This window comes from Nycticebus coucang, chromosome X, assembly GCF_027406575.1.
Source record: "Nycticebus coucang isolate mNycCou1 chromosome X, mNycCou1.pri, whole genome shotgun sequence".
NCBI classification, from domain to species: domain Eukaryota; kingdom Metazoa; phylum Chordata; class Mammalia; order Primates; family Lorisidae; genus Nycticebus; species Nycticebus coucang.
This window is the reverse complement of record NC_069804.1, coordinates 24,341,422-24,358,012: the sequence shown is the minus strand read 5'-3', so window position 1 is coordinate 24,358,012 and position 16,591 is coordinate 24,341,422. Positions and strand designations below refer to the sequence as shown.

The 16,591-nt window shown below is 43.0% G+C and overlaps 1 pseudogene; it reads right to left on the bottom strand.

Annotated features, from left to right (window-relative positions):
- The window catches only part of LOC128576719 (SRSF protein kinase 1-like), a 172,223-nt pseudogene extending 158,665 nt beyond the window's left edge, over positions 1-13,558 (bottom strand).
- Between the last annotated feature and the right edge of the window lie 3,033 nt (positions 13,559-16,591).

Below are 16,591 nucleotides of genomic sequence, written 5' to 3'. Positions count from 1 at the left end.
TCTGGGCAACATAGCAAGATACTGTCTCTACCGAACATTAAAAACTTAGCCAGGCACGGTGGCACACCTGTAGTCCTAGCCATTCAAGAAGCTGAGGCAGGAGGACTCCTGAGCCCAGAAGTCTGAGGTTGCAGTAAGCTATGACAATGCCACCACATTCCAGCCCAGGCAACAAAGTGAGATAATTCCAAAAAAGAGAAAAAAGAAAGAGTTATAACTAATCTTATGTTAGCACATGATAAAAATAATTTATGTCAGGCCAGGCACGGTGGATCACACCTATAACCTAGCACTTTGGGAGGCCCAGGGCGGACTGCTTGAGGTCAGTAGTTTTGACACTAGCCTGAGCAAGAGTGAGACCCTGTTTTCACAAAATAGAAAAATTACATGGGGTTGGTGGTACACACCTGTAGTCTCAGCTACTCAGGAGGCTGAGAGGCAGGAAGATTGCCTAAGCCCAGAAGTTTTAGGCTGAAGTGAGCTATAATGACACTGCACTCTAGCCTGGGTGAAAGTGTGAGAGACGCTGTCTCAAAAAATAATAATAATGATTTACATCAAAACTAGAGTCCAAGAAAAACTTTTTTCTTTTAAAAGGGCCTGAATATGTATGTTGAAAACTTCCATTAAAAGGCATAGAATTGGGCGGCGCCTGTGGCTCAGTGAGTAGGGCGCCGGCCCCATATGCCAAGGGTGGCGGGTTCAAACCCAGCCCCGGCCAAACTGCAACCAAAAAATAGCCGGGCGTTGTGGCGGGCGCCTGTAGTCCCAGCTGCTCGGGAGGCTGAGGCAAAAGAATCGCGTAAGCCCAAGAGTTAGAGGTTGCTGTGAGCTGTGTGACGCCACTGCACTCTACCCAAGGGCGGTACAGTGAGACTCTGTCTCTACAAAAAAAAAAAAAAAAAAAAGCATAGAATTAATGAAAGGATCTGTAATTTACTCACTTTTGAAAAACATTTTCTTTTAATGTTGAAATAACAGCTAAGAAAACTGAAGTTTTAAAACCATCTAGCTCTAGTCACACAAGTTTAAGTATTGACCCCAACTTGCCATACCTGTTATATACTTAAATAATATACTGTAGTATATAAAAGAATTTCCTTCTTTGGATTTCTGTTTTTCTTTTTTTTTATTTATTTATTTTTTTAATTTTTATTGTTGGGGATTCATTGAGGGTACAATAAGCCAGGTTACACTGATTGCAATTATTAGGTAAAGTCCCTCTTGCAATCATGTCTTGCCCCCATAAAGTGTGACACACACCAAGGCCCCACCCCCCTCCCTCCATCCCTCTTTCTGCTTTTCCTCCCCCCCATAACCTTTTTTTTTTTTTGTAGAGACAGAGTTTCACTTTATTGCCCTCGGTAGAGTGCCGTGGTGTCACACGGCTCACAGCAACCTCCAACTCCTGGGCTTAGGCGATTCTCCTGCCTCAGCCTCCCGAGTAGCTGGGACTACAGGCGCCTGCCACAATGCCCGGCTATTTTTTTGTTGTTGCAGTTTGGCCGGGGCTGGGTTTGAACCTGCCACCCTCGGCATATGGGACTGGCGCCCTACTCACTGAGCCACAGGCGCCACCCATCCCCCCCATAACCTTAATTGTCATTAACTGTCCTCATATCAAAATTGAGTACATAGAATTCATGCTTCTCCATTCTTGTGATGCTTTACTAAGAATAATGTCTTCCACTTCCATCCAGGTTAATATGAAGGATGTGAAGTCTCCATTTTTTTTTAATAGCTGAATAGTATTCCATGGTGTACATACCACAGCTTGTTAATCCATTCCTGGGTTGTCAAAACTGCCTCTGAAGGTTTACCCTATCTTTCTCTCTAATTCAGGAAGTGGCCTATTCTAAAATATTTCCAAACTCCTACCCATATTTAGAATGTATGAGCAAAAAATAAATTCTTTTTACCTTCACACATAAGCCAAACCCAAGTTCCTAAACTTGACACCAACACACACATATGCGTTCAGCTTCTAATGGAGATATATTAAAGTTGATTTTTCTCTCAAAACAAACAAAGAATGAGGATTATTTTAAGGCTATCCCATTTGGGCATATTTCAAATATTTCTAAAATGAGCACTGGCAAAAATTAACTTCCAAAATAACTTTGTAACACACATCCTGCAAAATGCAGCCAAGCTCCATTGGCTCTGCCTTTCAGCATGCTTCTCCACCTGAGAATCCAGAGTGATGCGAGAACAAGATGCATGTCTGCAAGGAAGATGATGCAATAATCATGTGTCTACAATTCCATTATGGCATAATTAGTCTTAATTACACATTAAATTCTGTCTGAATTAAAAGACTCACATAGATTGAATCTTGTTTGTGTTGCCTATAATTTTATCATGTTATTTTGAGAAATGTAAAATAATAAACCTTCTAAAGCAAAATGGTGACTTTGGGGACCCTGTTTTTAGGGGCTCTTACAGCTCAACTGTGGTCAGCCCTGCCCATTTTTTCCATTTGCTAAGAACCAGATGGGAGCATTTTGCATCCCTATCTCCCATTCCTAGGATCAGAGGGAGGCAGTCAGCACATGGGAAGGGGAGTGCTGATTACATTTCCAGTCACCTGACACAAGGGGCATCACCCTTACCTCTCCTTGTGCTTGTTCTCTATAGTGGGGGTTTTTTTTTTGTTGTTGTTTTTTGTTGTTTTTTTTTTTTTTTTTTGAGATAGAGTCTCACTTGATCACCCTTGGTAGACTGCTGTGGCATCACAGCTCACAGCACTCTCAAACTCTGGGGCTCAAGTGATCCCCTTGCTTCAGCCTCCTGAGTAGCTGGGACTATAGGTGCCCATCACGACACCCGGCTATTTTCAGAGATGGGGTCTCACTCTGGTTCAGGCTGGTCTCCGACCCATGAGCTCAGGCAATCCACCTGCCTCAGCCTCCCAGAGTGCTAGGATTACAGGCACGAGCCACCACGCCCAGCCCTCTATACTGTTTTGAAGGCAAAGTAGAGATGTGGCATTTGCCTCCTCTTCTGTGAGAATTTCAGGGGTTCTCTTTCAATCTTCCCTCTCATGCTTATGCAGGCACCATACTACCTTTTTTGGAGCTTCTTCAGGCACACCCAGCAACTTCTACAAGAGTAAAAGATCTTCTTAGAACAGTAGTTCTCAACCTTCCTAATGCCACAATGTATTTTCATTGTTACAAAGGGGTCACAACCCACAGGTTGAGAACCACTGCCTTAGAAGGTGGAAGCTTGCACCTGTGGCAGCACCTTTACTATGGTACAACACAGGCACAGCCTGTGAAGCCAGTATCGTGAGATTCTTTTTCCATTTGTACCTATTGAGCCATGGTACAAATGAAGACTTTTTAAAAATTTCCATGGAGATGGGAATTCCAAAGTCCTACATCTTTCCAAAGGGGAAAAATGTCAGGAACTATGAGGAAAAACTTGGTCTCCAAAAATATGAAAATAAGTAGCGATTTATACATTTTAACAGGGCATATTTTGAGCTGAGAAGGACAAACTTGCTGCTTTTGGGGAACTCTGCACCCAAAGTAGAAGCTGCCAAAGGCACTATGCTCTGTGTTATACTAAAAATTCTCAGCTGAGTAACTGGAACAAAAGTGGCAAGGAATTATGGAGAATTCCCTGAGGAGAGAAGGTGACACTAAACACTTACAATGCAGATGACCATGAACGAGTATGTTGGCTAGAAAACAGGAGGCTCCCCATGGAATCTTTAACCACTCCATGAAGCCCAGAGGCACACCTGCATCATTCCTAGAGAATACAGTGAAGTGAAACATCTCTGCATGTAGGGACTTTCAGAATCCCAAAGAAACGTTTGAACTTTGCCTCTCTCTTCTTGGTTTTCCTGCATTTTCCAGGGAGGCTACTAAATCATTAACAGTGCCTTTATCAGAGATATACCATGTTCATAGATTAAAGCACTCAAGATTGTGGAGATGTCAATTTTCCCCAAGAGAGCCCAGAAACAAACCTTTACATATACTGTCATCTGAAATATGAAAAAAGTAGGGAGCTCCTGGAATACTGCTAGTATTGTATGTTGCTTCTTGATCTGGATGCTGGTTACATCAGTGTTGAGTTTTGAAATTTTAACAAGCTTTACATTTAAAATACATGTACTTTTCTGTTTGCATGTTATATTTCAATTAAAAGTTTCCAATCCCCTAAGAGTTAGCGTGGCATTTTTTAAAGATCAAACTGTTGAGCAGCGCCTGTGACTCAAAGGAGTAGGGCACCAGCCCCATATACCAGAGGTGGCAGGTTCAAACCTGGCCCCAGCCAACAACTTCAAAAAATAAAATAAAATAAAATAAAGATCAAACTGTTATTGTTCAAAGTAGAAAAATAAAAGAAAAACAATCCAAGTCTGGATAAATTCAATGGTGATTTGGCTCTTAATTTCTCATTTGCCCCTTTTAAATATCTAGATACTATTTGTTTTTCTCCACTCTTGCTATATATTCTGGGGTCCTTTTTTGAGCTGATTATCTGCCCATTCTTTTTCCTACCAGTATACTTTTTTTTTTTTTGCGGAGACAGAGTCTCACTTTATGGCCCTCAGTAGAGTGCCATGGCATCACACAGCTCACAGCAACCTCCAACTCCTGGGCTTATGCGATTCTCTTGCCTCAGCCTCCCGAGTAGCTGGGACTACAGACGCCCGCCACAACGCCCGGCTATTTTTTGGTTGCAGTTTGGCCGGGGCCGGGTTTGAACCCGCCACCCTCGGTATATGGGGCCGGCGCCCTACTCACTGAGCCACAGGCGCCGCCCCCTACCAATATACTTTAAGGCATTTGAAAAACTATTCATTTTCTACAATGCAATTAAATTTAGTGCCCCAGGATCTTTTGCTCCAGTCACTGTATCAAGTGTCTTTGTTCACAGAAAACAATTAGAACAACTGCACTAAAGGAAATATATAACTTAATAAGTGTTAAAAAGTCTCACCTTAAATATTTCCTCTTTGCCTATTGAGAAACTCTTACCATTTTCACAGGGAGCACACACTTCTTCCAAAAGGCCATTGATACTAACCTATTACATTTTCTGTGGTAAACTTACTTATCTTTAGCTGAATGCTCGCACAAATAACAAATAATTAGGTTTTGCAGGGCACCTTGTAAGCAAGAAATGATCATTTATTACTTAGCTCTGTTTGGAAATCTGTAACCCAAGACTCACTGAAGTCAATAAATAGTGGAAAAAAAGGGTGTTCTGGCATGAAAACTGTTTATATGTTATACTAGATTTGTGCTCATTTTCCATGAAACTTATTGAAGGGACTTGGAAATTTGATTGTTTTCTATTTCTGAAATTCTATTTACCAGGAGAACCGTCCCCAAACAGCGAGATGCACGGCTGTACGTATCATATGTGCCTCTGCAAAATGAGGGGCACAGACAATGGCAACACAAAGATATATTAAAAAATACATAATGTAACTTGTCTTAATATACTTTTCTGAGTCTAAAAATATGCCAGACCAAAAGAAACATATTTACATAAAAAGCAGACAAGGTCAAATAACAAAGAAAGCCCTTAATTAGTTGTAATCAACTTTAATTTGCATACCGTATATAATTCCTAAATGATTGTTAATAATAACTTTATATAATGGACTTCCAATTTTCATGAAAATGGCACATTTTGATAAGCAGACACAAAACCCTAGTACTAATAAGGTTTAATTTGCATACATTAGACTGATTATCCAAACAAAAGGATTACAGTATTACTCCTCCATACCTTTATGTCCTTATTATGCACATTTATTAACTTCACAAAAGCTAGCTGTTAGTGACAAACAATAGCCATGGTTGAAAGAGAAATCTACAGAATGAATAAGGTACATTTTAATGCTAAGGAGCAAAGTTTATACATCATAAATGCTGGATTTAACTGTTCGTTAGCTAAAGGGACTATAATTCCACAAAGGGTGCTTTATCCTCTGCATTAACCAATTTGTATTTGTGACCTGGAAAAAAAACATGCCCTAACATACTTCATCACTCCAATTGCACAATGAACTTACCTCGAGCTAAGAAGCCCCAACACTTTCTTTTTTTTTTTTTTTTTTTTTGGTTTTTGGCCGGGGCTGGGTATGAACCAGCCACCTCCGGCATATGGGACCGGCACCCTACTCCTTGAGCCACAGGCGCCGCCCCCCCCAACACTTTCATATACTGAGAATTCACAAGCAGCCACAGAATTAAGCTTTAAATGTGTACTGCTAGGGTGCAATGTTAATAAATATATTTCAACAGGCTTAAGTTTTCAGCCAAGTAAATAATAATATAGGTGGCATTAGTATTGATATCAGTTCCTAATGGTATCATTTATACCCTGCAATTAAAGTTTAAGCACTAAATAAAGCATTATTAGGAGATCTGGGTTGGCTTTTCTTATATTTGAACACAAATGAAGCTCATGAGTGTTTGGATAAGAGCCAAAAAACTTGAAACTTAACCACAAGCTACTTCGGGGGTTTCTCCTCTGTGTTTTTGCCACTTGGCAATATACAGAATTAGAACACTAGGAAATGATTCCCAAAGAAGGCAAGAGAAAATCGGAAGCCCCAGGAACTGAAATGAACACCACTGTGGTTAACTCCGACCCTTCCACACGTAACATTAGAGGTAAGAGCCATCTGCTAGGAATTTGCATATCTGACTATCCAGGAGGATTCTTGCTAGTACCGTGCTGAATATTCTATGCATAAAATAAAAGAAAAAGACTACTTTGCTGAAGGACAAAAGGCTTTAAACCTTCTGGTGTTTTCCATGAACTGTTGCTCCCTTCTCAGAGCTCCCAAGCACTACCAAGGGCTAGATGAGGGAAGGGGATGCATTTTCACTGACAACCCTGCATTGCACAGGATTCTCCAACTTTCCTTCTTGCATTTACAGAATGTAGAAAATACCTGATCCAAATGACTTATTCAATGCCCACTTGTCAAACATCTAGACACTGCAAGAAATGTTGGCTCAGAGAACTCCTTCTCCACTCCCCACCTCCAGATGTAGTATCCCCACTGTAAATTCTTCATCTGGATTTGATTGAGTGGGTGTCTGATGTGAAATGTCTTTAAACCAACTGAAGACTAGAAGGCTAATTGAAAATTATATGCTCTTCAAAGTGAGCAAAGGAGTTCTAAAGAAATTTGTTTTTCCCAGTATAAACTTAGAGACTTGAGATTGATTTCAAATTGGACGTGGAGCAATATATTTCTGCACATTCCTCATGGTTAGAGTCATCACGATGGACACATAAAATAACAAAATGCTACCGACTTTGAATAAGCCCATTATCATGACCCCAAATGAGGGGTCAAAATACCACAATAAAGCCAGAATTCATTGTTTCCATCAATTCGATTACTAATCTGACATAAAATGGTGATAGTGACTCTTCTGTAATATTTTGCCAACCCCCAAAGTCAATATCTGAAGGTGTCCAAGATGTTTCCACTGACTTTAGCAGGGTCACTTACACACAGAAGAACACAGAATCTGGGTCCAGAAAATAAATACTATACTATAAATAAAAACGATACAGTTGATCCAAAGACAATATTTAAATGGCAACTTTCTTTTGACAAACTCGAAGGCTTACCATGTTAATCATTTTATTATGTCCTCAACTATCTCTCTTTATAGATGAATTTTCAAAATGGGAAACTAGAGCCCAGCCTGGTTAGGGGCATACTCTTTTAGCCAGGGACAGAGCTGGAAGGAGCACAAATTTTGATCCTCTCACTCAGACAGCTGTTCTTCTCGAGGCTCCACCCTGGCCCACTGAGTGGGAGCCTGCACCTCTGGACCCGCACAAGAACAGAACACCACAACGCGTGACAGGAAAGGCAGTCCGGGAGCAGGAACGTAATTAAGGCCATTAGCATTTCCTTTGCTCAGAATGATAGCACACACTCCCGCAGAAACACATTCACACTCCTAAGTCTCTTATCTTTTCTCTGCGCTTTGTGGAAGAGAAATAAAGATCTCTTTGTCAATTCACATGTGCTGCTTTTCACGTGTTATACGGCAGACCGGAGAGCACTTCAGATTATGCGGAGAACAAAGGCCAGCTTGCGTACTTACCTGATTACCGAGGGATGTCCACGTGTGGCAGCCTCTTCTAACTGTACATCGGCTAGCACTGCGATTCATTCCAGCAAAACTTCTAGCAGAGGTACAAAACCCACCTCAAGCTTGAGAAGATAAAAAAAAAAAAAGGGAAAACATATTTAAATTATTGTCCTGTTGTTAATCTCATCTTCCAATCCCCAAACCATTCTGACCTAAAAGGGCTAGCTAGAGCTGTAGCCAGGCTCCAAATGAATCATTTGTAACATTCAAATTCTGTGCATACCATTGAATCTCATCTACTTGCATGAGAATATAAATGCATTGTACATTAGTTTGCCTGGGATATGACGTTACTAAACCTACCATCTTTTATGTACTAATTCCATTAGTCACTATTTTCATTTCCTTTCAGTGAAGATTTGTCCAATCTTCTTCTCACCCACCAGTTTTTTTCTCAAAGAGTGAAAACCCAAATTACTTCATTAAGGTTAAGAACATTAAGCCAAAGCAAGTCCATCTGATGGAGGGAGCTGGAGACAGTAAGTTTTGTGCTTATTATTTTTTCTCTCACTCAGCCCAGGATTCCTATTTGGACCTGAGATGTCATTATAACATACACAAGAGAGGGCGGCACCTGTGGCTCAAGGAGTAGAGCGCTGGCCCCATATGCCGGAGGTGGCGGGTTCAAATCCAGCCCAGGCCAAAAACTGCAAATAAATATGTTTTTTTTTTTTTATAATTTATTTATACAAGAGAATCAGTTTTTAGGGGGGGAAATCATTTTGCTTGCTCAGATCTTATGTCACCAAGACATCTGACAAAACAAGTATATAGCCATTGACATTTCATCTGTGTCTGGGGTGATCACATATCCCACTTTACCCAGGATCGTCCTGGGTTTTGCCAACTGTCATGAAGTAACTATTAAAAGCGCCCCTTTTCCCACTCAAAAGTGTTGTGATTTAGACAACAAATTATAGTCCATTGACGCTGTTTGCCATCATTAGCATATGTACGCAAGTATTGGAGCATGTCATTTACAGATGTCTGGGTTGAGGGTCCTTCTGAAATTCTAGAACATCAGTTCAACTTCGTATTGATATACTGTATTAATATTTTATACCAGCTTTTCATATTGATACTTTATGCTGATATTTCATATTGATATTTTAACATTTTTAAATTGCTTTCAGGTACTTATCTGTTTTTTTCCTTCATACAAGCCCACACTATATGAGTAAGGATATTAGCATCCTACTAACAGCTAAGACAAAAATCATTGATTTGTCTCAAACCATACCATCACACTTCCTTCCTTTTATTCTAGAACTGTTCTAGTAAACCATGATAGAAGCCTATAGAATAGTACCCCATAAACATGTAAAACTATTGTGTCAATTAGAAAATGAAAATGTCAAAAAAGAAGCCTATTAAAGTTTTAACTCAAGCTTACTTCTCTAGCAAAAGGAAGACTCTGAAATAAATCCTAAAGTTTTTTGTGGCCTGACAATAACCCTTTCTCAAGAGTTGAAGTTCCTATCTCTCTAGATAAATATCACAGCCTGAGACTAAAATAAGACTTCTTCAATTATAAAGTTGGAGGCTTAGACAATGGAAAGGGACTCATAGCAGTGTTTCTAAGTCTTTATATGCGAATTCAGGCAAGTCGGTTTAGGTTTTAAAGCTCTGTCTTATTGACTAAAGGGAAATGGATCACAGCACATTTTCCACTATGGGCATTTCCTAAAATGGTACCTCCATAGTATTCTCCTTAGATCCAAAGTAGAGACATCGCAACCTGGGACACCAGAGAGCAAGGAAGATGGAAGGTGCTCTCGCCTTAGCTTTCAGGACACCATGCTGTCCTAGTTCTACCTGTCTGGCCACCCCACATCCTTCTCTACCAGACTTTCAAATTGGTTCATCCAACCAGATTCCTCACAGCTTTGTCCTTCTCACCATTGCTTGTCTTTTCACCATTCAGCAGAGACCATCAGCTGACAGTGGGCGGCCCACTTCTAATATGTTTGTGTTTTATTTGGCCCAAGTCAATTTTTTTAAATTGAGCCAATATCTAAACCTAAGAATTCCGTGGTAAGATCCAGATTCCTGGCTTCAGTTAAAAAATCCATGCAATTCCCACATAATACACAACTGGAGTAGATGGTCCCAACCATTGAAGAAAGTATGCACCTGGCCTGCATCCTCTCATGTTACCTGCCTGGCCCCTCTTAGGCACTAGAGTTTACAATCTCTCTTCTACATACCTACCATAGCTTCAGGGACCACCTCTCTGCACACTAGAAATGTTCATGTGGACATTTTCTGAAATCCCACACTCTCATGTGTCCTCTAAGGTCCAGACCACCACATACCACATGTCCTCTGAGATGATGGGCTATATATTCCACTGCCTAATCAACATCTTCATTTAGATGATGAAAACAAGCGTACCTCATATTCAGCATCTCCAAAACTGCTCTTTCTCCCAAACCTGACCACCAGTGTGGTTTATCTCAGAAAATAAAACATTCGTTGCAAGCTAGACATTTGAGAATTATATCAGATATCTCCTTATCCTTCAACCTCTATATCCAATAACCACCAAGTTCCATTGGTTGACCTCCAAGCATCTTTCCAGTGCTCCCATCTTCACTTTCCTATACAATGCAGTGGCTTCCTAACTGGTTTCTCCACATGTATAACTGCACCCTTCCAGCCCATTCCCTTGCTTAAAATTCTTCAATGGCTTCTCATTATTGTGAATTCTGTAGGAGTTGACCCCAGATTCTCCTTCCTGGATCTCCTTCTCTATAGCCTTGCTAGCTTAATCTCTGTTCTGTAAAGATACCGCAAGCACTCTTTCCTGCTACAAGGCCCTCAGCAGTTCTCAACCTGTGGGTTGCGACCCCTTTGTAACAATGAAAATACATCGCGGCATTAGGAAGGTTGAGAACCACTGCCTCAGACAAACTCTGCTTTCTCTCTACTGCGGGCTTTTTCAACCTTTTTTTATCTCATAGCACACTTGAACCTATAGTTAAACTTCCACAGCACACTTAAATTATGTTGATACAAAAAAAAAAAAGAGTAAAAAAAAAAGAATATACTTACTGAACTTGGAACATTAGAAAATAATTTAACGTTCTTTAACATTTTTCACAGCACACCAGATGCAAATCAATGCTCTAACACCACCTGTCACTCCACAGTCGACCAACTCAGTCCTTCCCAAACTGTTTCACTATGATAGTAGAGAAGTACGATGTTTGTAGCACATGCTGGGGGAATACGTAAGACCACCTACAGCTAGAGATGACCATTCTGGAGTTCTGTCCCAGTCCCCTGACTGCCCCTGAGAGCTGAGGAAAGCAAGTTCTCAGTTGACTTATAACCCACCTTCAGCAATGTGCCCCGATGCCTTTTGGGAGATAGAACCCAGAGTAGTCATTCTCAAAGTGTGCTCCTTGAACAGCAGCATCGGCATCACCTGGGAACTTGTTAGAAGTACTTGATAAGCCCCACCTCAGATCTACTCAATGAGAAACTCCTGAGTGCGGCCCAGCCATCAGTGTTTTACAAGTGCTCCAGGTGACTCTGATGCACACTCAGAATTACTGGTCTAAATAACATTGTACCTGCTCATTACTCAGATCTCTTACTTCACCAAGGAAGCCTTCCCTGACCCCCGATAGGTCAGATCCCCCTGCTGTTAATTTTCACAGCACAAAGTACTTCTCTTTCATAATCCATACCCCATGTATTACTAGTTAAATATTTGTGTAGTCATTTCATGTCTCCACAACACACTGTAATTTACATGAAGCTAAAGACCAATTTTGTCTTATTTACTTTGATCCACTGTGCATGGAGCAAGGAGGAAGATGGGAGAGAGACTTTAACAAGAATAAGGAACAGTCTTTCCTCTTGAAAAGCCCTTGAGGCTTTTAAAATATATATTGGATATGCTCTCTGCCTAGACAATTGGCAGCCTGGGTCCAAGATCTTATTTTAGGTTGAGTGCACAGAAAGTGCGGCTCAAAGGAGACACTCACCGAAGCTGAATTCACCCACCAAGGCCACTGGCCAAGGTTCTGCTGTGTGATACCAACCATCCGAACTTCACATCCAACCAGGAGCCTCAAGACTTAAAATGGGTTTCAGAGAACTCAGCCAGTCCAACAAGCCTCGTTGTTAAGATCCGCAACACCAACTGCTACAAGAGATTAAGCCTAAACTCAGTAACTTAACTACAAAAAGTCTATCTGTAGCTTATGTCCCTGGTCCAATGAAGCAGGTAAGGTTTGGTGTTCAACTATCAGTCTCCAGCTTGTTGTGGAAGTGAGAGCCGGCTCGGCCACCAGCCTTCTAGTGGTGCACCAAGCACCCTTCTGCTTCTCAGATGGAGAACTTGATCCCAGGCCCTACTACCCAAGGGCTAGCCTGAAATCCACCTATTTGGCTACTCACTGCTTTCCAAGTGAAGAACTGAATTGGAGGTAATTCCAGCCACCAGCCAAAAATCCAGATTTGTTGTGTGTGCTTAAGGTCTTTAGACTAGGCTCGGCGCCTGTAGCTTAGCAGCTAGAGCACCAGCCACATACACCAAAGCTGGCAGGTTCGAATCCAGCGCAGGCCTGTCACAACAATGGCAACTACAACCAAAAAATAGCTGGGGGCTGTGGCGGGCGCCGTGGTAGGCACTACTGGGGAGGCTGAGGCAAGAGAATCACTTAAGCCCAAGAGTTAGAGATTGCTGTGAGCTGTGACGCCACGGTACTCTACCGAGGGCGACATAGTGAGACTCTGTCTCAAAAAAAAAAAAAGTCTTTGCCGTACAGCAGACAAGAGAACTAAAAACCACACTTTGAGGAAGCAGGAGCCCTCCTCAACAGGAGGACCCATCCTGTCCTCATGTTGATGTCCCAAGGGTCTTCTTGTGAGAAATCTGGCTATTTTCTAGGGTTCTGCGGGTCATTTCAACACCTCTTCCCTGGCTCAGTGCCAGTGACACAATGGTTACGGCGCCGGCCACATACACCGGGGCTGGTGGGTTCGAACCCCGTCCGGCAGCTAACAACAATGACAACTGCAACAAAAAATACCCAGGCGTTGTGGCGGGCGCCTGTTGTCCCAGCTATTTGGGATGCTGAGGCAAGAGAATCGCTTAAGCCCAAGAGTTGGAGGTTGCTGTGAGCTGTGACGCAACATCACTCTACCGAGGGCGACATTGTGGGACTCTCTCAAAAAAAATGAAAAGAAAAACCTCTTCCCTTGCCTTCGTGCTGGGAAATAGCAGGTCAACTGGCCATCAGTAAGCCACTTACTGTGGAAATGGGAGCTCTTTGGGCCTCCACATGGGCCTCACTAGCAGCAGAATGAGGGCCCTTCTGGTCCAGAGCGGCAGTTATACGTGGAAGTGAGAGCTCTCTCGGCCACCGTCCTTCTCTCTGTACTGGCATATTGAGGACCTTCCGGCTTACGCATTGATTGCCGGCCGGCTGGATAACTGAATTGGAGGCCCTTCCAGGCACCAGCTATCCTGAAATCCACCTGCTGGTGGATCCTTCAGGACCCCAGCCTGTGGTGGACAAAGGACTTAAAAGACCTGCCCACAGGTCTCAGAGTGCTGCGTAAAATAGATGCCTTTTGGCAACTGTCTTTCCCACGTGCCAGTGTCCCAGAGAGATTTCCCATCCCCATCTTGACTCCCCACAAGGGTTCCACGAGTCAAGTTGCCCCCCTCAACTCTGCGCTCCCCGATCTTGTCTCTGCGCTTTCTCCACTCCAAGGGCTATCCAGAAATTCTCTTGCCATCAGACTGTATTAATGAGGGCCCTTTTGTCCTCTTACAGCCCTTCGCATGCTGGGAAGCAAAGTTCCCTTCTGGCCACAGGATGCGCACCCTCTGGAAAAGTGAGAACCTCTTCAGTCACCATCCTGTACAAAGGTGCTCGAAAGCTCCTCTGGATACCTGCTTGTCCCCACAACAGGATTCCACCAGTCCTCTAATCTCCCAGCATGCCCTTGTGCTGTATTAAGTCACAGCCCATTTGGCCAGTGTCCTTCTAGAGTGCTGGGGCTAAGAAGGCCCTTTAGGTCACCTGGCTGCTTATGAGCTGGAGAACCAGACTGAAGATACCTACTTAAAGCCACCAGCCTGCCAGTAAACTAATGCTCTCAGAACCCTTTTTAGCCACTAACCTGCCCAGGTGCTATATATCTGTCAGTCTTTCTAGACTGCCATCTGCATTTGGTTGAGAAACTAAAGGCCACATCTCAGGTGGCCTGAGTGAGGGATGTGGAAGCAAGAACCCCTTTAGGCTCTTCTTCACCATCATTTTCTTGGGACAGTATCCTGTGGCCCTCTCTTCACCAATCTGCCCACTCTCTAGGGTTCTAGGAGTCATTTCATTCCCCAACCTGCCAGCATGCCAGGGAATAGAAGGCCATTTGTCATAAATGTTCCCACAAGCTATTGAGCAGAGAGCTCTTTCAGCCACCATCCCTCCAGTGTGCTGGTGCCCTGGGGGGCTCTTTTGGCCACTGATTGGCCTTGAACTAGCACCATGGGGTTTTTCCAGGCACTAGCTTGCCCATATGCCACAGTTCCCTTTGTCCTTCAGTCCCCCACCTATATATGTCCTAGAAAACTGAAAGCCCTCCCAGCTGTCAGCCTGCCCTCATGCTGTGGAATGGAGAACTCTTACAGCCACCATCAGTCCCTTGCACTGATGGCCTGGGGGGACCGTCCAGATAGCAGATAGCTTTTGCATCAAGGTTCCAATGATCCTACTGGCACTCAGCATGCCATCAAGTCATGCTCAGCAGTTTCTTTCAGCTGGCATCGAGCCAACATACTGGGGTCATGGGAGAGTGGGGATCCTCGAGGCACTACCCTGGGTATTTGCTATGGAATCTAGAGTCCTAGTGACAACCATCCTTCCTTAGCCCTCATGCTGCTTCTCTAAGACCCTTTCAGCCACCATCAGTCCATAGTCAGTCCCTTGTGCTAATGATCTGAGGGAATCTTCTGGCCATCAGCTATCCCACATACTAGGCTCCTGGGGGTCCTTTTGACCACCACACTATGTGCTGAATGACCAAGGCTCCTTGTAGTGCAAAAGCAGCTATAGACCATGTAAACAAATGGGCATGGTTGGATGGGCATCACGATTTCCACCCAGTTATCTATAGTACGTGTGAAATGCTTTTGGCCATGGAGATATAAGAAGGAGCCATGTACGAAAGTCCTAAACCATGCCCAATGTGGGAAGGGAGATGACCTCTCCTGCCCTCTCCCCTGTTCCATGGCTAGAATGTAGACATGAGTTATCTTGGGTCATACAGATGAAGGCAACACCCTAGGGACAAAAGAGCAGCAAGATAGGAGTCTGAAATCTCTCTGTAGTAGAGCCAGCATATCAGCTCCAACTTCTATATGAAAGTGAAATAAGCATCCAAATTGCTAAACAAGTGTTGTCACTAAGTCGCATTCAGTCCCATCTATATCCAGATGAATAGACCTGATTTCACCAAAAATTTATTATGGAGTTAGTTCTATTCAACTTCTCAATGACAAAAACCAAAGGGAGGATTAGCCAGGCCTTGTGGCATGTGCCTATAGTCCTAGCTACTCGGGAGGCTGAGGCAGGAGAATCACTTAAGCCCAGGAGTTTGAGGTTGCTGTGAACCATACTGATGTCACTGCACTCTACCTGAGGTGACAAAGGGAGACAAACAAAACAAAACCAAAGTCAAGAACCCAAACACAAAAGTGAGAATGAGAACCAGCTCTTGAATATTTTGAGTTCTCTCCATCTCCTGCACTACAATCTTCTCTCTTTTAGATCACCGCCACTCGGCAACTCACAACCTTCAACAGCTTTCCAATGCTTTTAAAACGTAGACCAGACTCACAAACGCAACCTCCTAGTTCTCCTATCTGCCACCCTCTGCACCCCATGCACACCACACTGGCCTCATTCTCCCCACTCTAGCCAAATCATCTTCCTGTCCTTTGTACTTTGTCCATGCTCTCTCCTGCAAAAGGACCTCTGGGTGTGCTGTCATCTCTGCTTGGAGTGGTTCTCTTCTCTAACCTCATCACTGAGTTAACCCCAGCCTGCCTTTCAGATCTCAGCTCAAATGTCACTTCCTGACCCTGATCTCCTTGCTTAAGTAAACATACTGTGGCCTCTCCTGGCACCATGAGCCTGTCTGTCAAAGTCTTGTCACAGTTTCCATTTCCTTTGTGATGATTTCATTAACTGTAAGCTAATCATGGTTAGGCTCCATGTCTGATTTTGCTCATCATTGTGCCCTGATGCAGGGTTCCCATAATGAAAGAAAATGAATTATTGTACATAAGCCTCTACTGCAAAGGCAAGGAGAGGTCTTCTCCTATGTCACTTAGGATTGAGTTCAATTCATAGACTAGAAAACAAACAAAAAAAGACAATGACTTAAAGCAGAAAAGTGGTTTATTTCAGTTT